Here is a 22,476-nt window from a genome sequence, read left to right as displayed (position 1 = left end):
CATCCGTTTTGGGGTCAAACCGTCCTCCATCGCAGAAGGAAAAAAGGACAACGATATCGAGATCTTTGAAATCATTGGATCGGTTTTAAAAATCAGCAGTCTCGAAATACGAGTTACCTCGATTTTGCATCGATCGCCTGAATTTCTACATCGATCGCCTCGATTTTCGTGCACATACTTCAATTCTGTCGCATAGAAATAGTAAGGAACTCTCAATTTCTATTAGTAATCGTAGATTGTGAGAATTGCATTTACGATTTTATCAAAAAATTTTGATGTTTTTTAAAAATATAGAATTCTTTTGTTATTTCAAAATTCGTGCCAGAAATTCCATGTTTGATATGTTTAATTGTATTTTTTAACAAATTATATGTGGTTAGGGTATTTTAACGGGTTATTTCCATCAATTGGGTCTTGTGCACCACTCGAACCCCATTTTGATATAAAATTTATATTTTTTTAATATTATTGATAAAAATAAATTCTATATTGAAAAATATGATTTAATATTCAATGAACTCATATTGAGTTGATGAATTTTAGAAAATGGATATTTTATTGAAGAGATTGAAAACTGAAAAAATCAGAAAAAGGGAAAAAGGGTATGAAATAGTAAAATGTCAGAATCACACCCGAAGGGTGATGTCTACATTTTACATTGTTGTGTGGTGTGTAGGTTGGTGAACAGATATCCAAGGATAATGTTACTGGTTGCATATTTATTTACTTTCTGTCAACGCGAGGCTTTGTTTACTTTTTCGTTATGTTATTTATTTTAAGCCTTGTGGCCACACTTGCATGGTAGGAAACTGGATATACATTCTCAACCTAGTATTGTTAATTTCTCTTTTATTTTCAAATGAAAATAATATTTATATGCAGTTATTTTCTGAAGTGTTAAAGAGTCTGTGAATGCCTGAAGGGATAGTGCGTCATATTATCTGTAGTGGTGTACTATCCTAGGATGTACGGTAGGGACCACCAAGCTTATATGTGGCATGGGACACGTATGAGAGTGGAGTCACAACTGGAATCCGGGTCATTCCTCTCTATCTTTACCAGTGAACTTGTACTGTAAAGGTAGTCGTATACGAATGGTTTATATATTTAGGAATCACATATACGCTTGATAGGCATAGACGAAGATGATTAGTCAGTGATCACTAAAAATCTATAGTAGTCGAATGTTCTGACACATCGAAAAGAGACCCATTGCTTACGGTCATGTCAAATGGCCAGTCTGAGCTGGATAAATGATCAACCAAGCGTGGTAAGTGCAGCGACCGACCACAAAATCAAGAACTAAAAGCCAGAGAAGAATTGTAACATCATGTCCCGACTGGGAGCGATCCAATCATAAATCCCAACTTTCTAATTCCAATACTTCACCATAGTGTATTATGTATCTGTTGCCTTACTTTGATATATAAAATGAAATGCATGTTTAATGTTTCTATTTGATTAATTAGATTTGTATATAAAGAAAATGTTACAGTGAGTACTATTGATTGATGTAATGTCAGTTTTAAAATGTTTAGTTGCTCATCCCTAGCTATATGTACCAGTTAATAGTAGTTATTCTGTAAAACTTTGCATATGTTAAAATGATTCAATATGTTTATTCGTTCATGTTAGGAGGGGTTATTGGCAGAAATTGTTTGTTTCCTTACTGGGTAACCATTGTTACTCACACATTTCTTCCTATTTTTTTTTAGCTTCAGAGCCTGCAGTTGACGAGGCGGGCATAGAACCAGCGAGTGGGGACCATCTGGTGGGTCAGATAAACGATAAGAGTCCATTACCAGGTGAGTACTAGGGTTATTACCCCTAGTGGTGTCGATTTGTCGAAGAGTAATATAGATTTTGATTTTGAGCGTTAGGAATTTTGTTAGAGTGAGCAATTCTTGTACAAGTCCGTGTATATATTTCTTCTTCCACACTCTGATTTTTGTACGTTATTAAATGTATATAGGCTTCCGCTAGTATTATATTTTGAATGTATATATGCAAGAATGTATGTCGTTTATCAGGTGCAGGCTGAACTCCTTGGAATGCAAACATAAACAGAGGAGACCATGCCGAAATTTCGAGGTGCCACCTAGTACCTCGAGTTTTGACATAGGGATTTGTGTTAGTGTTTGGCGGGGAATCACAGATGGTATCAGAGCATAGTACTAGATCCGTATGGGATACAGATCTACTATGTTTTGAAGAGTGGACTGATACCACAAATGTTAGAGTAGTATTAAGAATTCAAAATTCGAGTGCATTAGTAGTTTCGTGTTGGAATTACGAGCTCTTCCGTGTTTAGAGTCCATAAAGCTTAGTATGATTAAGATATGATTCTAGGTTTGTTCTATTAGTAATGAAAATGGTGTTCATTACTAAATCCCTTGTTAAAGTAGTACATGATGCTTTCATAATAACGACTTTAGTCATATGATGATAAATGCCTTCTTGTTGATGAACAGAAACGAGATGAGCGGATGAGGTAGAGGCAGAGATCGATGGAGAGGCCAAAACGCCGTAAAGGCTGGACAAGCACCTGATCAGACTCCCAATCCGATAGTGCAAATAATGTCGTTTATGGGGCAGATAACTGAGTCCCAAAACAAGTTTAGAGAGGAGATGCTTGAGTCACAGGCTAGACTAGCCGAGGAGGTGGCAGAGTTGACGGAGCGTCAGGTTTCTTCACAAGGGACTGATCACATTCCACCTCCGGATCCACCACAGAGACCACAACCACATGTTATACCATCGAGGGTAGCGAGGACTTTCCCGCCCCAAACACAGACAGATCCGGGGATGTGCCTTCAAAATTTTCAACGACTACGTCCACCTCGATTGGGAGGTTTTTCCAACCCAGCTGAAGTAGAGGAATGGGTTTTAAAAACTCGAGAGATTTTAAGTGTCATGCAGTGCTCGAGAGACCAGTGGGTAACGATCGCTACATTTAAGTTCGACGGGGATGCCAGCCATTGGTTGCGATCCAAGAAAAATGTTTTGGGGGATAGACCTTTCGAGTGGGGCGACTTTGAGAAGATGTTCTTAGAAAAATTCATATCCGAGACGGCTCGAGAGATCAAACATCAGGAATTTTTGGGGTTGGTGCAAGCCAATCTATCTGTTACAGATTACGAGCTGAAATTTACTAGATTGTCATGATATGCACCCGAGCTCATTCCAACTGATTTACAGAAAGACCACAGATTTTTCAAAGGACTGCAACCCTACTTGAGGGTCAGGATGTGTAGACACCCCATATTTGCACTCGCCTGATTAATCAACTCGTCAACCCGATCGCAATGATTCCCAATGATGGATGTGTATTCCATTGTTTTATTTTGTTACCAGATGTGTTTCAGAAATCCGGATGAGGTATCTCGAACTGACAAAACCTTAGAAACCACGCTACGCTAGGAAAATACGATTCCAGAAATATAGAAATCATCGTCTTGTAGATCCAAAAAGAAGTTTCACGATAAAAATCACTAAAAAATTACCAAATTATCAAAATACCCCTAACCTCAAAACAACCCTAGAGCCTACGTTATGATTAGGAAAACTCATTCAAACACATAAAACAATAAATCGAAACCAAATAAATCATTTCGCCAATTTTCACAAAATTTGACAAAATTACGAAAATGCCCCTCATAAAGTTCAACATCATTTCACACAAAAATATTTCATAAACAACACAAACCAATATTTCCATTGAATTCCTTACGAAAAATCGATTCTAAAACATCCTGGAACATAAAAAACCGACTTAAAACGTAAAAAGTCCTCTCCAGGGGCAAAACGGTAATTTCACAATTTTCATAACTAAAAATTTTGAAATTAATAAATAAAATATTAAATAATTAAAGTGAAACATTAATGAAATTAATTTAAAATTTTGAATTAAAAAAAATCGATCAATCGGACTTTCAAGTAAAATTGTTGAGGGTTCGTGAGATATTTCTTTAAGGACCCCTCCATTTGGGGGTCCAAAGAATTAAAGATATTTTAGAGGGGGGTTCTCCAAAAATTTAAAGTCAATCAAGCAATACTAAGGTCAAGGTATTAAAGTCAATCAAGTGAGACTAAAGTCAAAATTAAAGTCAATTAAACAAGACTAAAGTCAAAATATTAAAAGTCAATCAATTATGACTAAAGTCAAAATATTAAAAGTCAATCAAATAAGACCAAAAGTCAAAATCATAATAGAGTTCTAATTAAATAATAACTCTATCTAATAGAGTTCTATCTAAAAAATAATTCTACCTAAAACAATTCTAATTAAAACACAATTCTACCTAAAACAATTCTAACTAAAACACAACTCTAATTAAAAGAACTCTAATTAAACACTAACTCTATCAAAATCAACCCCTAAAAAAATCTATAAATAGAGGTGCTCACACCCTATTTTCGTATCAAATCATAAACCCTAAGAGAAGTAGGTCAAAAAATCCCCCAAGCCTCCCATAAACCCTAGTTTTGAAGTCCCAACTCCTTACCTAACATCCCTTCTTCGATTTTAGCCTAAAAAACACCTAAAAGCCCTTCCAAAACACCCCAAAATCTATAACAAACTCGAAGAATCCAGATCAAAAAAGGAGATACCTTGCTTCGGAGATCAGAAATCAAATCTGGAGACAGAATGAAGCAAGGAATACGATACAAGGAGCAGTTTTTATCGGATCTGAGGGAACAAGGTCTTTGCTATCGGAAAGTATAATTTCTTACTTTTTTTTATTATCTAGGATTTTTTTAGCAATGTAACTTATTTGAGAAATTAGTAGAGACCGGTTTTGGCTGGGCGGGATTGGTGCCTAACACCTTCCAACCCCGTAACATGATCCCCGAATTCAGTTTTTTTTCTGTTCTAGATTAGTTCTTTATCCGTTTAGAGCCATTGATCGGTTCCTAGATCGTAATAACTAGGTGGCGACTCCCAAACCTCAAGGGTCAAAAGCGGATCCGCGCAACCTGTGGATCGAGGGCGCTTTCAGTGGCGACTCCACTGGGGACATTTGAGGATCAGACTTGAAAAGCCCCAAGTATGGGAAGCATTGTCTGTAGGACCTAGTTTTTTTTAAAATTATTTTATTTTATTTATTTATTTTTTATCATTCTTTTTTGATCAATTATTGAGCACTGGTTTGGATGTTGAATATTTTGTTTTGGCATTTTTTTATGGATCATTAAGGGTTATTCGGAATGACCTTAAAATCATGCAGGATTTCTATAAGGTAATGGTCTAAAATAGGGGTGTTGATTCATTTTTATTTAGATTATTTTTTGTTTGTATTATCCTTCATTAGTACCCTTTGTACAGTTTTGGATATTTCGGATTTGGCATACAATTTTCTTTTTGGTTCAATTTAGGGTCATTTTAGGGATGACCCTAAATAATGAAAGATTCAAATTGACATAAATTGAGGATGGAATGATGGTGGTCGGGATGAGAGTTATGATATATTTTTTTTTAAATAAAAAAAAATTTTGGATAATTTTTTTTTAGCACGTTATTAGGCATAGGCAGCGAGTTGTGAAAATAAATTATTTGTGAGTGATGTGGTAAGAAATAAAAAATTCAACATATGGTTATCTTCTTCCCCAATGGAAGACAGAACGAAAAACAGCAAAGGAGAGAGAAACACTCTTACTCTTTCTCTCTCTCCTTCATCTCATCCTTCACTAACGTAGTTCGCGATTAGATCGGTTGAGCTACGGCAATTTCAAAGTGGGATAAGAAGTTTTTTTTTTCCTAATTTCCTTTGCCCTTTTTGCTTTAAAAATTTCTGTTCTTGGCTGCAATTTTCTCCCAACCCAGTTACCAATTGCTCTTAAGAGAGAGAGATAATACCAACACCTCCATTAAATCCGTTTAATGCCTCCGGCGTAAGAAAACTGTAGTTACAGTGACGCCTTGCAAGCGGGGCCGAGGTTTGAGCAAGATCAATGGATCTCAAATTTTCGTTCCAAATTTCCCAACATTTTTATCAAAATCCTCTCTTTAAGCATTTCTCTTATCTGAAATCCCGCCGGAATATCACCTTTTAGCCCAGAATTTTAACGAATTATTTTGAAACAACATCTTTTTCTGGTTATCTTCTTCGATGGAGAAGACATTGGAGACATTTATATTTATCCAGCAATTCGATTCAAGAATTTCCAATCGATTATCAACCAAAAGATCGGAATCTCTCTTGTTCAGTTTTTTTTGTTTTGTAGAAAAAAAATTTCGGCTTCATCCAATTCAGGTTTTTCATTCTAAACGAATTTGAGTCGTTTTCAGTCTTTGATTTTCATACCCATCTCTTCAATTACAGAGAGATTTTAGCAGGTTCCTTTCTAAATTTGGTGATTTTAAATTTTTTCTTATCTAAGAGAATTGGAATTTCTTGATCATTCATGTAATGTGATCATTATCGCTGCATTTCGATCTTGAAAATCAAGAAAAAGGTCTCATGAGGATTTGAGGTTGATTTTTGATAAAGAACTTGTTTTGAAGATTAACCCACACAGGACCTTGATCCAGGTCCGAGTCAGACTCGGTCAAGCCGAGTTTGTTGAGTTACAAGTTTGCATTGTATCTCATGAGTCGATTGAAAATAAACCAAATAAAAAAATTGGGTGAGTTCGTCCTTTGGCAGCAACTTAAAAGAGATTTAGTGAGCCAACTCACTGTTTGCAATTTCTTATAAAAAAATATATAAAAATTTGTTTTCTTTCGCTGTGGCTTGTTTATAGTTAACCTGCTTGTATGTGCGTGTGTGTCTAGTATCTGTGTCGCTAGCAACTCAAAAGAAAAGGCATTTACTGGGGCAGTCCAATATGTTGAGCTTTCTTCCATTACTTTATCAAGTTTGTTTCTTAACACACTTGGAGTGGGACCCTCAATGTTTTTTAAAGGTTAGTTTTTTAATACCATCAATTTATCAAATATTAAATTATCAAACAAAGATTTAGATGGGTATTAAGAATAATTAATCGTTTGCATGGGTCCCATATAGTTAAGGAAATCACTTTCCTACAAACGAGTATTCCTGACAGTAAGTGTGAGTCCCAAAAGATAAAACTAGCCTTACAATTTAGTAAGATTTCTTTCTTACTAAGGGTTGTTAAGTTCACCACGTGGCACCTAAAAGCATGATCGCCATAGACTTCTATAGATGGAATTCCACGAGCTTTCAAAAAAATGTAAAAAAAAAAAAAAAAGATTATTTTCTTTTCTTTTTTAATTGGGATTTTCCTAGCCACCCATTTTCAAAACCTTGGATCTAAATATTTTTTTTTAAATCTGAATTTTATTCTTGGGTCCAAGCTCTTTTCCATAAAATAAAAAAAAAAATAAATAAAAATAAAAATAAATAAAAAGAGCTTTGAAATTGGATTATCAATGAGGTGGCCACGTTAGCAAGATGACCCTTAGTAAAATTTGAAATCCTATTACGTTAATCGGGTAAGCTCCATTTTCACCCTAAGTTTGTTGGGTGACAAATTTCATGAAGTAAGGGAATAGTTGTATGAAAGTTTCAACAGATGGGTCTACCAGATAAAAAAAAAAAAAAAGGAAAGGTCACGTCTCCTTATCTCCATCATTATTACTCCATCATCAATTTAATATTCTTGGAAATCCCGAATTGTTTAGGGTCATCCAAAATAACCTAGATTGGACCTTAAAAATTAAGAAAATTATGCCTATTGCAATGTTTGAGTTTGATCAATTATTCTATATCATACTCATTAATTGATTTACCATTTATCTTGATTAGATATATAGTTGATGTGCTTATTGTTGATCTTAATGATGTTATTAGATTGGTATTTAGTTTGGATAATATTCATATGGTATCAATGTGTGATGGTATGATCAGGCCCATGGGCCCATTTGTTTGAAAAAGCCCCAGGCACACCCCACCCTGTTTTGCACACACCACATGCACGTTTATTGTTTTGCATGCTTGCACGTCCCATATAGCCAACGTGGCACTAGTGCGTGGCCCGATCTCTACGGAGATGCAACGTCATTCATGAAAACCACAACTCCAGTCACGTACCTTAGGGTATATCAAACTGGGGCATCAGTACCGTCTGATCAGGTGATTCTGAGAGATATATTGATGCACCCAGGCTGGAATGACCTGAGCCTTTGACCTATTGTAAACCACACAGTCACATGTCTCGATTGCCAACGTAGTACTAGTACGTGATCGGTCCCCTCGTGGGATGCCAAACCATTTATGAAAGCTACAACTCTTGACTCGTACCCGTAGGTATAAAAGATAATCTAAGTATATCAATTGCACTTCTTGGTCAAAACCAGTGCCTAAGCAAGATCTTGCCCCGCTGTACCCTACTGTACGAGGGGGATAGACTACGTCTATTCTAGACGAGAGGTATTTAAGTGGGCCCTTGCTCAGCATTGTACGCCACCTCTCAACTGGAGATCAAACTGGCTGTTTTTTACTTCAGAGAAGTGAATTGAGGTTTTAGATTATCACCTATACGGTATATCAAACCAAGTCACCACGTATCGAAAGGTATATAGGTGTGCTTGGGCAAGGGTGGTTAAATAAAAATGCATTGCACGTAGTAAGCTTAGAGTTTAGAAACCTTCCCAGTAGGTCACGACTCGAACTTATCGTGGGTGTTCCCGGGTTGTTTATTGAATGGAGCTTGTTGATTGATGACTGTATGTGAGTGATGTGAATGGTGAGATCAGAGTATATGATTGTCCTCAAGGATAAAAAATGTTGTCTTTGAAAATTAAAAGGGGTGCACCGACCCAATAAAGAATCCATTCGTTTACAATAATGACCCAGTCCATCCCGATCCAACAATCATGGTGGACCCGGCCAGTTAAATCAAAATGGAAATCGAATTTTCAAAGAAGAAAAAGAAAATATTTTTCAGAAAAGAAAGTTTTCAAAAAAAAAAAAAATTATTCTCTAGAAAAAATGTTTTCCAAGAAAAAATATTTTTCATAAGAATAAGATTTTCCAAAAGAAAATAAAAATTGATCTTTTACATGGACCTTGGAAGAGTACTAAAATACCCTTTTGTGTCAAACCAGTTAGTCAAAACAACCGTCATAGGAATGCACCCTGTAGAGAAGATTAATTTTGGGAGATTCATGTTGAGGAGTGCTCTTTACTTCCATGAGTTTGAGATAGATTGGAACCTCTTACATGCTATGGCTAAGCGATGGAACCCCAATCTTCACATATTCCATATGGGGTATATGCACTTGTGCCCCACTCACGAGGATTATTGTGGCATCATGAGGATACCCACTTCAGGACCTCTAGTCAGGCCTTCATTGAAGACCAGATATTCTGGTGAACTCGCCACAAGACTAAATATTTCTAAGGAAGAAGCCAAGGCCTTAGTCCATGACGGGAGATTGAACTTAGTACCTTTATTGGGCCCGTATCGCTCCCGCAGTCACCCTATCAATGTAAAACCCGAAGCCTGGCGAGCTACTAGAGATTATCGACTGTGCCTAATAATCCTAGCTCAATACATACTGACCTCCAATAGTGATGGCCAAACCATCCCTGAGTCCTTCATAGATATAGCCTCTCAACTCTCAAGGAAAGCCAACCCAATACCTCTCATCCTAGCTGAAACCTTCTCAGGTTTAGATGACATAAAAAATGGTGAGGGGAAAAGCTTCAAAGGAAGTCCCTACTTACTCTATATGTGACTTTGTGACCATCTCAAAATCGTAGAGGTTCCTTCAAACCTCGAATATGGGCCAGAACACTTTTCCAAGAGAAACCTGTTAGTGCGTCACAACTCAGTCAAAGCTTGGAGCAAATGGTTAGACTCTCGCCTTGCCTGTCATATCGATTTTAGGTGCCCTTGGTGGATGACTGATCCCCCTGTTCTAGGAACCAAAGGATCCTACTATGTCCGTCTGATTGGTTTAGAAGAAACATCTTTTTACCATCCTAATCTGATCCCAGAACAGTACAACGTACCTATAGAGTTATTCTTACCCTAGCACAAAGCTTTCTTTCCCCCCGAGCCTTTGACTGAAAAGTTAGTGCACCTCATTGAGAAAGCTTGGAACAAGCGCACCTTAGGATATCCAGACGGACCATCGGAATTCAAAGAGCAAGTTTTTAGAGCCAAGAGGGTCAAGCTTGACAGCAATCCTGATGACCATCAAGACAAAGCCAAGCGTCCATGTAAAAATAGTTCAAATCAAATTTGTTGAAAGATGTTTTAATAAGAACATATTGTTTGTCAATCATTTTCAATAAAACTATCTTTTTGTTTTAGTAAATATTTATTTCCTTTTCGAATACTCATTGTGTGAATGGATTAATTAATGGATTGATGCACAAACCTCAATAAAATGTTATCAAAGGGGTAATACTGAAATTGACTAAATCTACCTTTGATGGGGTCATATAGGATTATCATTGCGCCCAAACTCAAGCGTCCACCTCCTAGTTGGAGTCGTAAGTCCAGTCGGTTAGAACAAACCACATTACCAAGTCAACAAGAAGAGATGGCTTTAGAATCTGAGCTCACAGAGATCCGTAAGATCTTGGCAGCTTTTGCCAATGACATCAACAATATAAAAGGCAAAGTGGAAATGTTAGAACAGACCTCAGAATCGACGGAAAATCCTCTTGATGACCCAAAAGGAAAAAAGTTTGAAGAGAAACGTCCACATGAAATCTTCGAGCTCGATGGAGACGAAGAGTATATTGATGAAAATCCGGCGTTATCTAATAGAATGTCTCAATTGGAGTCAACTATGAAGAGTATAAAGGGTATTGATGAAATTGCAGCAGGCATTGAAGCTCTGAACCGCATCCCTAGAATCCATTTGCTAGAGAAGTTTGTGATGCCTGAAATGGACAAGTTCAGTGGGACAGGGTGTGCGAAAACACATCTTAAGGTGTATGTTACCAACATGCGCACTATGGGGCTTAGCAACGAACAAATGACATTATTGTTCCAAAGAACTTTATCAGGATCAGCACTATGTTGGCTAATGTCTCAAGATCCAGTTACTGTGGGTACATGGGAGAACATGTCAAAGGCCTTCTAGCATCAGTATAAATATAGTACCGAAATTGAGACCTCAAGAAGGGATTTGAAAGTAACTAAACAGAAAAATGGGGAGACATTCACTGATTTCATTGGTCGCTGGAAGGCCAAGGGTTCTCAAATGTGGGATAGACCTTCGGAGAAGGAACAAGTAGCGATTATCCTAAAAAATCTCTCTCAAGGATATGCTCAGCACCTAGTGGCCCATTACCTCCCTACTTTTGAATCCTTGTTACAAGCCGAAAGCCAACTCGAGGATGCATTTGCCTCTGAAATTCTTTCTAACCCCTAAGATAACAAGCATAAGAAACCATATGTTCCCAAACCCAATATCAACCATACTTACATCGCTAATACCTCCGTTACCCCAGCTCAACCCCCGGCCAGGGCTAATAACCAGGTTCACCCAAGTCAATCTCGAACTTCGCATCAATTTACCAATTTAAGGATGATCCTTATCGTAGCTTTGCAAAAACTATTGAAAAAAGGGTTGCTTACCCCGATTCAACCTCGACCTTTACCGAATCCCTTGCCAGCCGGACACAACCCCAACTTATTCTACGAATTTTATCAAAATCCTAGCCATCACACGGATCGATGTATCACCTTGCGCCATGCCATTCAAAACCTCATTGATAACAAAAAGATCACAATCCCTAGCCCACCAAATGTCACCACTAATCCACTACCTACCTATCTACCTCCACCAACCCTGAACTTGGTTTCTCACACCCCATTACTATTCGACCTTGTTTCTCTCATCCATCCAATCCAAGTTAAACTGCCTAGTTACCCCCCTGTCGGGATAGCCTTCACTAATGAGGTTTTCACTATGAACCATTTGATTTAATCTCGGATGATACATATTGTTTATCTCCTCCCCGTTACGATAGCCCCGCATTCACTAGTTACCTGTTGGCTCAAATGAATCTGAAAAGCCCTGTACCTTTGACAGATGAAGATCCTTACTTGTTGACTGAAAAAGATGATCCTTTTTCCCTTTCCTGTGATGAAGTTAGACATATGACTCGAGGGGCAAGAGTTTTTAAGCCACAAGAACTCTGTGTTGATAATCCTGCAGCCCTGGCAAGAAAAGAAGGAGAAGATCCCACCAAGGAAAGCATCGAAGAGGATAACTCCGTGATCAAACAGTTGAAAAAATCAGGGGCCAATATCTTAGTATGGGATTTACTCATGGCTTCCATTGCTCATAGGGAGGCTGTTCTCAAAGCACTAAACACAGCCCAAGTCTCCCTTGAAACTTCTCCAGATCAGCTGGCCAGTATAGTAGGGGCAACTTACGTGGAGAATATCCTATCCTTCTTGGACTCAGATTTCCCAAAAGAAGGGGCAAGCCACACTAAGCCGTTGCATATTAAAGTTGACTGTAATGGGATGAGGGTACCTCTGGTTTTGATCGACAACGGGAGTGCACTGAACGTTTGCCCGCTGAAAACTGCTACTTGTCTCGGGTTTAAGACTGAAGATCTCAAGTCCACTAATCAAGGTGTTAGGGTTTATGATAATACCAAGAGGGATGTACTGAGAATTTTATACCTTCGATTGTCCACAGGCATAGTTGAATTTCCTGTGAAATTTCAGGTTATTGATATCCAATCCTCTTTCAATTTACTGTTAGGGAGACCATGGTTACACCAAATAAAAGCCATCCCTTCTACGCTACACCAGAAGGTCAAGTTTATCAAGGATGGGCTAGTAATTACTCTTCATGGAGACGTTGAAATTGTAGGGATCATAAATAGTACTGAGGCCAAGAATGAGCCACTGCTTGAGATTCAGCTAAAACAACAGGGGATAGAACTTAGTGGGTTCGAATTCAAAAAGATATGCTCAGTCCAATGGGATCAAGCCATGAAAGAACATTTTCCAATGGAAAATACCTCTAATTGCTACATGGCCAATATATTCAAGAAAATGGGATTCTTCCTTGGTATGGGCTTAGGTCGCAAGCAGCAAGGTATTAAAGAGGCACCAGTGATTAAAGAGGTCATCGGTACATTCGGACTAGGATATAAGCCTACTAAGAAAGATTGGGCCCAATACTGGAAGACAAAACGGGATAAGGCCATTGCTAAAAGGCAAAGGCGTACCACAGATCTCATTAAAATGAAGTCCTATCGAAAGACCCTCAATGGTTATTTTGTGAAAGAAGGAGAAGACTTCCGTTACTGTGGGTTCCCAGAGCCTTTCATTGATCACATCACAGGTACTCGTTTGCCGGGGTTTGAAATCTTCTTTGGCATGGAATGGCCCGAAAAGGAAGCGAGCACAGAAGTTAAGGAGAAGAAGGTTGAAGACTGGCAACTCGATCTGGACTCCCTCAACATCGATCAGCTATTCATTGAAGATCATAGTATCTTAGTGTTGTCAGTTGAGAAAGGGATCCCAAATCCTCAGTCTATAATCAAACCCGCTGTTGGGTCTTTATCAAATTATCATGTAATCAGTCCTGTGTTGCATGTCAAGGCTGGGTCTGTCGGTCCCATTAGTCCTGCTCAGTCTGACATGCCAGTTGAGTCCTTTATTTCTGTTGAGTCAAATAAGTTAGTTGTTTCTGTTGAGTCTGTTTTTCTTGCTGAGTCAAGTGAGTCTGTCAAGTCTGCAATGATTCCTGTTACCCCATCTCTTTTCAATGAAATGAAAGAAATTTTTGATTACCCCGAGTGCAATAATAATTTAACTAATAATTTGGCTTCGGAGGGAGAGTCTTCTGACGAAGAACCTCCCCCTGAAATAATCAAATTACTTGAACAAGAAGAGGAACGTCGGGCTCAACCTCTAATAGAGGAAGTAGAGGTTATCAACCTCGGAACAAAAGAAAGTCCTCAAGAAATTCGTATAGGGGTCACTTTATCTCCTGATGAACGTAAAGAGATAGTAGATTTGCTCAGAAAGTTCAAAGACGTGTTCGCATGGTCTTACGAGGATATGCCGGGGATAAGCACAAATATTGTCCAACATCGGGTTTCGTTATATCCTGATGCTCGACCAATCAAACAGAAACTTCGACGTATGAAGCCGGAATGGACTTTGAAAATCAAAGAAGAAGTTACGAAGCAGATTAACGCTGGATTTTTGGAAGTAGTAGAATACCCTGAGTAGATTGCTAATGTCGTCCCAATACCGAAAAAGGATGAAAAAGTTAGAATGTATGTGGATTTCAGAGACTTAAATAAAACAAGTCCAAATGATAGTTTCCCTTTACCACACATAGATGTTCTAGTGGACAGTACAACAGGACACGCGTTGTTGTCTTTCATGGATGGATTTTCAGGGTACAATCAGATAAAAATGGACCCTCGAGATATGCAAAAAACTTCATTCATCACACAGTGGGGGACTTTCTACTACAAGGTCATGCCTTTTGGTTTGAAGAACGCTGGAGCCACCTATCAAAGAGCAGCCACGACTTTACTACATGACATGATACATAAGGAAGTCGAAGTCTATGTAGATGATATGATAGTCAAATCTAAGGAACGACTAGGGCATGTTACTGCGTTAGAAAAGTTTCTCACAAGGATCCAAAAATACCAACTCCACCTCAACAAAATAATTTTGTACTCTTGAGCCTGACTCAAAACCTTTAATAAAATTAATCAAAATTAAAAGTTGAGTCTTTATTGTGCTTGTGGTAATCAATTATTTCAAACCTTCATACAAGGGACATTTTCTTTCTTCTTTAATGTAACTTTTCCCGCTTATACTAGGGGCATTTTTTTATGATGTGTTCAATTATTTTCAAGGCCATGTTCATTGTCAAACTAGGGGCATTTTATTTTTGAGCAATGTTAATCCTAAAAGATAATGAGAAGCCCAAATTTAAGGTTACCCTCTTGATAACAGTTTTTTTGAAAAACTTTTGAGGTTCAAAAGAAATAAAAACTCAGGTTTTAAATTCATAAAACTTTTTGATAAATCCTTGAGGTTCAAACAAAAGTATTTTGGATCTCACATAGGAGATATGACATTCTTTCGTTCTCCAGATTCTTTTTCAGATCCAATCATTCTTGGAATTGACCATTTCTCTTCCAGATTTATTATCTTCCAGATTTATGCGATTCATTCTAATCAGTCTTCTCCAAATTCATTCATTCTTTCCCAAAATTTCTTCATTCCTCTACCAGTTTTTGGTCAGTTTTTGGCAAGGGTTATCTTGGATTTTGCTTAGTTACCACCAAGGGTTATCTTGGAGTTTGCTCAGTTGCCGCCAAGGGTTATCTTGGATTTTGCTCAGTTTCCGCCGAGGGTTATCTTGGATTTTGCTCAGCTTCCACTAAGGGTTATCTTGGATTTTGCTTAGATGCCGACAAGGGTTATCTTGAATTTTGCTCAGTTTTCGCCAAGGGTTATCTTGGATTTTGCTCAGATGCCGTCAAGGGTTATCTTGGATTTTGCTTAGATGCCGCCAATGGTTATCTTGGATTTTGCTTAGATGCCGCCAATGGTTATCTTGGATTTTACTTAGTTTCCGCCAAGGGTTATCTTGGATTTTACTCAGTTGCCGCCAAGGGTTATCTTGAATTTTGCTCAGTTTTCGCCAAGGGTTATCTTGGATTTTGCTCAGATGCCGTCAAGGGTTATCTTGGATTTTGCTTAGATGCCGCCAATGGTTATCTTGGATTTTACTTAGTTTCCGCCAAGGGTTATCTTGGATTTTACTCAGTTGCCGCCAAGGGTTATCTTGGATTTTGCTCAGATGCCTCCAAGATAACCCGTCAAGGATTATCTTGGATTTTGCTCAGTTTTCGTCAAGGGTTATCTTGGATTTTGCTCAGTTTCCGCCAAGGGTTTTCTTGGATTTCGCTTAGTTGTCGCCAAGGGTTATCTTGGATTTTGCTTAGATGCCGCCAAGGGTTATCTTGAATTTTGCTCAGTTGTCGCCAATAGTTATCTTGGATTTTGCTCAGTTTTCGCCAAGGGTTATCTTAGATTTTGCTCAATTGTTTCCAAGGGTCATCTTGGATTATACTTAATTTACGCTCAGATTATACTCAGTTATGCTTGTAGCTATGTGGTTTTCGTCATTACGACGGCCACAACTACTAAAATTGGAGTCGCCACCATTCAAATTAAAAAGGGGTGTGAATGGTCACCCGGTGTGTACCTTTCGAAAAATTACCATTTTTTGGCGTTAGTGACTCGTAACGGATAGGGTTGATCAAACCTAGAGGTTCGGGCAAGCGGCTCGGTTGGAGAAAGGGGAAGGTGTTAGGCACCCCTTTTTCCCCATCGAATGGCGGTAACCTCAAAGAACTCGATCATTTTGTTTTAAGAATAAAAGTAAAAATAGAATGCCACATGGGTTCATTTGTTTCTTAAGTAGGGATTTAATTTTGGCTTGATCATAGGGTCATTTCATTAATGGAAATGACCCTTATGAATCTTAGCCTTGAGGTCCAATCATCAAAAGGGGAAAAATAAAGTAGAAAAAGGGGGTGTTAGAAGAGGGAATAGTAGAAGATTAGAGAGAGAGAGAGGGGGGGGGGGAGTTTAAGACCCACCTTGTAGCTTTCAAGTTCTTCTTCTTTTTCTTTCCTTCCTTCTTCTTTTATGCTTCTTAAATCCTTAGTGTAATATGAAAGTGAAATTTCTTTTTAGAAGATAGTATGAGAGAGTGATAGAGAGGAGTAGAGAAAATAAATTTTTTTTTTGTGAGACTTGGTAAAAAATTTTGGGATGAGAGGGGAGGTATTTATAGGTGTTTGGAGGAGGTTTGGGGGTATAATGGGATTAAGAGTTGAGAGGATAGAGAATGGCATGGTTTTTAGAAGATGGGGGTATGAAATTTGGAATGAATTTAGGGGTAATTTTGTAAAGAATGAAAATGGATTGTATTTCAACCCAAATGGTTTGGATCCTACCCAAATCCATTTGGGTAGAGTGTTGGGTGGGATGAGATGAGTGATGGTTGATGAGAGGAGTGGGGGTGTAAGAGAGTTGTTTAGGGAAGGAATGTTAAGTTGATGAAAAGGGTAAGGTGGAGGGATGGGTAATGTAAGAGATTGGTTGGTTGGTTTTTGGGAGAATAAATGAGATGATGTCATGTGGCAATCATGATGAGAGGTTGAGGAATGAGATTGGTTGATTGGTTGATAGGGGTTATTTGATTAGAGAGAGAGAAATGGGTTAGTTGATTGATGATAAATGAAGTATGGGTTGAGGTGATTTTGTGGGAGTGTTTTAAGGAAAATGATGGGTGGAGATATGGGTTGTGATGTGGGTGGTTGTTGATGTTGGAGAGTGATGATGGTGTTGGGGTATGTTGAGTATGGGTTGTGATGTTGGTGGTTAGAGAATGGGGATAGGTTAGGTTAGGGTAGGGTATGGGTTGAGGTGATTTTGGAGGGAAGTGATGTGTTAGATGAGTTGTTTTAGAGAATGGTTATGGGGATGGGTAATTAGATGAGGGAGGTGAAAGATGGTGATGACATGTGTCATCTTTGGGTATGAAGATTGTGATTGGTTGATGTGGGTAGTAGTTGATGGATTAAAGTTGTGGGTTGGGTAATTGGATATGGATAGAATCGTATTTGTGGGCTTTTGGTGTTGGGCTTTGGTTTGTAGATTATTTTAAGTTGGGTAAGGCTTGTTTTGGGTTGGATTTTGAGGGTGGATAGGTTCTAGGGTATAAGATTAATTTTGGGATTATGGTAATGGGTTTAGGAAGGGGTTGAGGCCTAGTGGGCCTTAGGTAGGTTTAGGGTTTTTGCGAATTTCGAGGTGGAATGGTAGATGATAGATGAAGGGTAGGTTTTCCAAGTCCCACTTTTTTAATTTTTCAATTTTTTTTTAATTTTTCTTGAAGTTATTGATTTGATTAAGAATGCCACGTGTTTGGCAATTTGGGCCTTTTGGGCCCGTTGGGAGAATTTATCAATTTTTTTGGATGTGAGCGTGGAGTGGTGATGTTGGACACATGTGGGATGGGTCTCACCCCTTCCTGTGGGCCCCTAGACCATTGGGAGGTCTTAGGGACCTCGGTTCAATCCGAAATGTTGTTTTTAGCATTTTGGGCCTTAGAGGTCCGTTGGCTTTTTTTGTTGGCAAATCGGTATTTTGCATGGAGCGGGGTAGATATGAACTTGTCGGATCCCTTTGGTGGACCTACTAACCCATTGAGAGGTGTTAGAGGCTTGGATTTTGGCAAAAATGTCATGTTCTGATGATTCGGGCCATCGAGGCCCTTTTGCCAATTATTGGAGCATTGCTATTTTTGGGGCCTTTCGAGTGAGGGCCCATTCAAATCGAGGTGTCTACTGCTACCCTTCTTTGCAGGAATTGCGTGCAAAGAATAGACTAAATCCCTATTTGTACGGGCCCGACGAAATTTTGCAAAACACAACTTCAATTACTGGTTGGATTGATGCCTTTTGTAAAAGATGGTTACTCAAGCACGGGGTCTGAAAGAGTTACCTTATTAATTCCTCGGTCTCAATGGCGTGGAGCTTGTGTGAGACCTTGGATTTGATGAAGATTGGATGAGTTTTGAAATTGAGGTATTTCTCAGTCGTGTTTTAACAAATCGAGATTAAGTGCAGCTCGACAGGATTTGAAATTTCTGATTTCTGATTTTCCGACTTTTGATTGATTGATTTATTTATTATTATTATTATTATTATTTTTTATTATTATTATTTTTATATTTTTTTATTTATAAATTTTTTTATTTTTTTTGATTTTTGATTTTTTTTTTATTTTTGATTTTTGATTTTTTTGGATTTTCCCTTTTATTTATTGACTGATCCGTGTTTTAGGCACGGATATCATTTGAAACGATTCCATCCGTGTTTTGGGCACGGTTCCAAACAAATTTCCCTCATCCGTTCTGGTGACACGGATAGGCTAAACTTTGTTTTGCCCGTGCTGGTGGCACTGACCAGTATGAATTTCAAACGATTTAAGCCTCGCGCCTCTTCCTTTTCAGTTCTTTCAATTTTCTTTCGGTTTTCCTCCTCCTTCCCCGCGATTTCTCTTCTTTCTCTTTATATTCCTCTTATTTTGTTGATTTGGGCACTTGGTGTGGTCGTTGGGATTACTTGGAGCGTGTGTTGGCGTATTTGGACGCTTGGGACTGACTTGAAGCCTTGAGAGATTTGCTTACACGTGTGGATTACCCTTCCGTTATCGAGGTGAGTTTTGTATTCATTTTCTCTTATTTCCTTTTCCTCTTTTCCTTTGAACGAACAACACCCCTATTTCATGTTTTCTATTTTTGCTTTTGGCTTTGATTCATTTATATTCCCCACGCATGATGTCTTCGCTTCTTTTGAATGTTGCTATGTTTGCAAACTGTCTTCCTTATTACTATTGCTTTTACTTTGTTGCTTGATGTATGAACTATTGCTTCATGGCATTGGTGAATGGAGGATTGGTGATGTTTTTGGGTGAAGGTTTGAGGGCTTGGTTGTAATGGGTGGGGATGGTTTTTTTTTTTGTGAGTTATAATTTGAAGGTGGCCTTGCATGGTGTGATGTGGTGTGGAGGGTGATTTGTGACTCACATGGCATATGATCTTTATTTCACAGAGAATGATGGATTCAAGGATGGTCGAGATCATTGGATTAAACGGTCATGGGTTTTATTGTTTTGGTTAGATGTTTGATAATTGCAATGGGTGTGGTAAGGCTGGGTAGCTTGCCAATGGTTTGGGACTGTTTCGGTGTTGTGATGGAAGGGAACGGTTTAAGGACTGGATTGGTGCTAGGATCGGGAATGTCTGCGATGGGTGGTTCGAGGTTGTTCAGAGTGGCTGAAATTGTTTTAGGATTGGTTTGCCGAGTGATGACGGGATTGGGTGGTCTAGTAGAGACGTCTTAGGATTGTTATTCGCATAACAAATGGGACGATTTCGGGTGAAAGGTAGGGATTGTTTGGGGACTGGTAATGAGGTGTGGTTTGGGGTTGTTTAAAGTGGGGATGTGGATTGTTTAAGGGTGGTTTAGGGGATGGTTAGAGGGATGGGTTAAGCGGTTTATTGATTTTGGACTACTTGGGGCTTGTTGGTGTATTTTCATTTTGCCTTGCTTGCTTAGATTATGAACATTTATGTTTGCTTTGGTACCCGTGCTTCTGCTTCCCTTTAACTGACATCTCGACATGGTTGTGATGGCTCTTAGCTAGGTGGGGCTGGTCGGGCTATGTTTTGATTTGGCTGATTAGGTTGGTTGGGTTTGATTAGGTTGCCTAGGTTGACCAGGATAGATGGGTTAAACCGAGTTGGCTGAATTGACTTTGGTTGTCCCGGTTGACTTTGATTGGGTAGGTTTGACTTGATCTTGGGTTGACTAAATTTGACGAATTTGGGCATGTTCACTGAGTTGGGTTGGATTGGGTAGGTTTTGGGTGAGTTGGTCGAGTTGACTAGGTCTTAGATTGAGTTGACCTAGGTTTGACTTTGGTTGGATGGATCTGATTTAGATTTGACCTAGATGGGATGGGTTTGATTGAGTTTGACCTTTTGGTTGACTGAGTTGGCTAAGTTACATATGTTTTCCTTCAGACTCAACTGGGTATGACCGAGTTGGGTAGGTTTGACTCAGATTTGATTGGGTAGGTTTGACTCAAATTTGACTAGGTAAGTCAGATTAGGTTGATTGGGTAGATTGGGTCGACTGGGTTGACTAGTTTTTGGTTGCGCTGGATTGGATATTGACTTAGGTTGACTGAGTTGGGTAGGTTATTTGGGCTAGGTTCATCAAGACGCGTGATGTTAGGATTTTTGCATTCTTGATTGATCATATGGTGGCTTGCAGATGGGTAGAGAGCGACGGACTCGAGTGGCGCAGCATTCTTCAGACGAGGAGGAGGAAGCGAGGCCCAGGACCCGGGCTCGCTTTGCTTTGGGATCTGGGGTGGCGACTGAGTACGGTTGGCCGAGACAGCCTTCCCGGAGGCCCGATTCAGCTTCAGCGGCCGGTTCTTCATCCGGTAGCAGGGTGAAAGCGCCCTCAATCCGCGGGGTGTGCGGATCCGCTTTTGACCCTTGAGGTTTGGGAGTCGCCACCTAGTTATTGTGGTCTAGGAACCAAACTGACTCTAAAATGGATAAACACTAATCTACTACAGAAAATCTGAATCCGGGGATCATGTTACGGGGTTGGAAGGTGTTAGGCACCAACCCCGCCCGGCCAATGCCGGTCTCTACTTATTCCAAATATAACTACATCGCTAATGACAAAACCTAGATTAAAAAATAATGAAAAATCTTACCTTCGATCTGCAAAAGTACTATTCCCTCAGATCTGGTGAAAACAGCTCCTTGTACCGTACTCCTTACTTTGTTCTGTCTCCGGATCTGATTTCTGATCTCCGAGGCAAGGTATCTCCTTCTTGGATCTGGATGCTTTGAATTTGTTCTGGATTTTTGGAGTGTTTTTGAAAGGTTTCTAGGTGTTTTTTAGGCTAAAATCGGAGTAGTGGTGTTAGGGAAGGAGTTGGGACTCCAAAATTAGGGTTTTGGGGAGGTTGTGAAGGCTTCTTCACCTACTTTTTCTAGGGTTTTTTCTTTGATACGAAAATAGGGTGTGGAGGCTCCTATTTATAAAGTTTTTAGAAGCATTAGGGTTTGATTAGGGTTTCAATTAGGGTTTTGACTTAGTCTTTAGGGTTTTAGGGTTTTGACCTTAGTCTTATGAGATTGACTTGATTAGTTTAGATTAGGGTTTTGATTTAGGGTTTTGACCTTAGTCTTATGAGATTGACTTGATTAGTTTAGATTAGGGTTTTGATTTAGGATTTTGACCTTAGTCTTATGAGATTGACTTTAATACTTGACTCTAGTCTTACTTAATTGACTTTAATTTTGACTTTAGCCTTATTTGATTGACTTTAATATCTTGACTTTAGTCTTGCTTAATTGACTTTAAATTTTTGGAGAACCCCCCTCTATTATATCTTTGATTCTTTGGACCCCCAAATGGAGGAGTCCTTAAAGAAATATCTTGCGAACCATCAACAATTTTTCTTGAAAGCCTGATTGATCACTTTTTTGGTTTAAATTTTAGAATTAATTTCTTTAATGTTTCACTTTACATTATTTAATGATTTATTTATTAATTTCGAAAATTTTAATTATTAAAATTGTGAAATTACCGTTTTGCCCTCGGAGAGGATTTTTTACGTTTTAAGTCGTTTTTCAATGTTCCAGGATGTTTTGGAATCAGTTTCTCGTAAGGAATTCAATGAAAAAGTTGATTTTTATCATTTATGAAATTTTTTGTGTGAAATGATCGTGAATTTTATGAGGGGTATTTTCGTAATTTTATCAAATTTTGTGAAAATTGGTTAAATGATTTATTTGGTTTCGATTTGTTGTTTTATGTGTTTGAATGGGTTTTCCTAAGCGTAATGTAGGCTCTAGGGTTGTTTTGATGTTAGGGGTATTTTGGT

Source organism: Akebia trifoliata, chromosome 8, assembly GCF_017979445.1.
Source record: "Akebia trifoliata isolate Shusen 1 chromosome 8, ASM1797944v1, whole genome shotgun sequence".
Lineage (NCBI taxonomy): Eukaryota > Viridiplantae > Streptophyta > Magnoliopsida > Ranunculales > Lardizabalaceae > Akebia > Akebia trifoliata.
The sequence above is the reverse complement of the archived record's forward strand: the minus strand, read 5'-3'. Positions refer to the sequence as shown.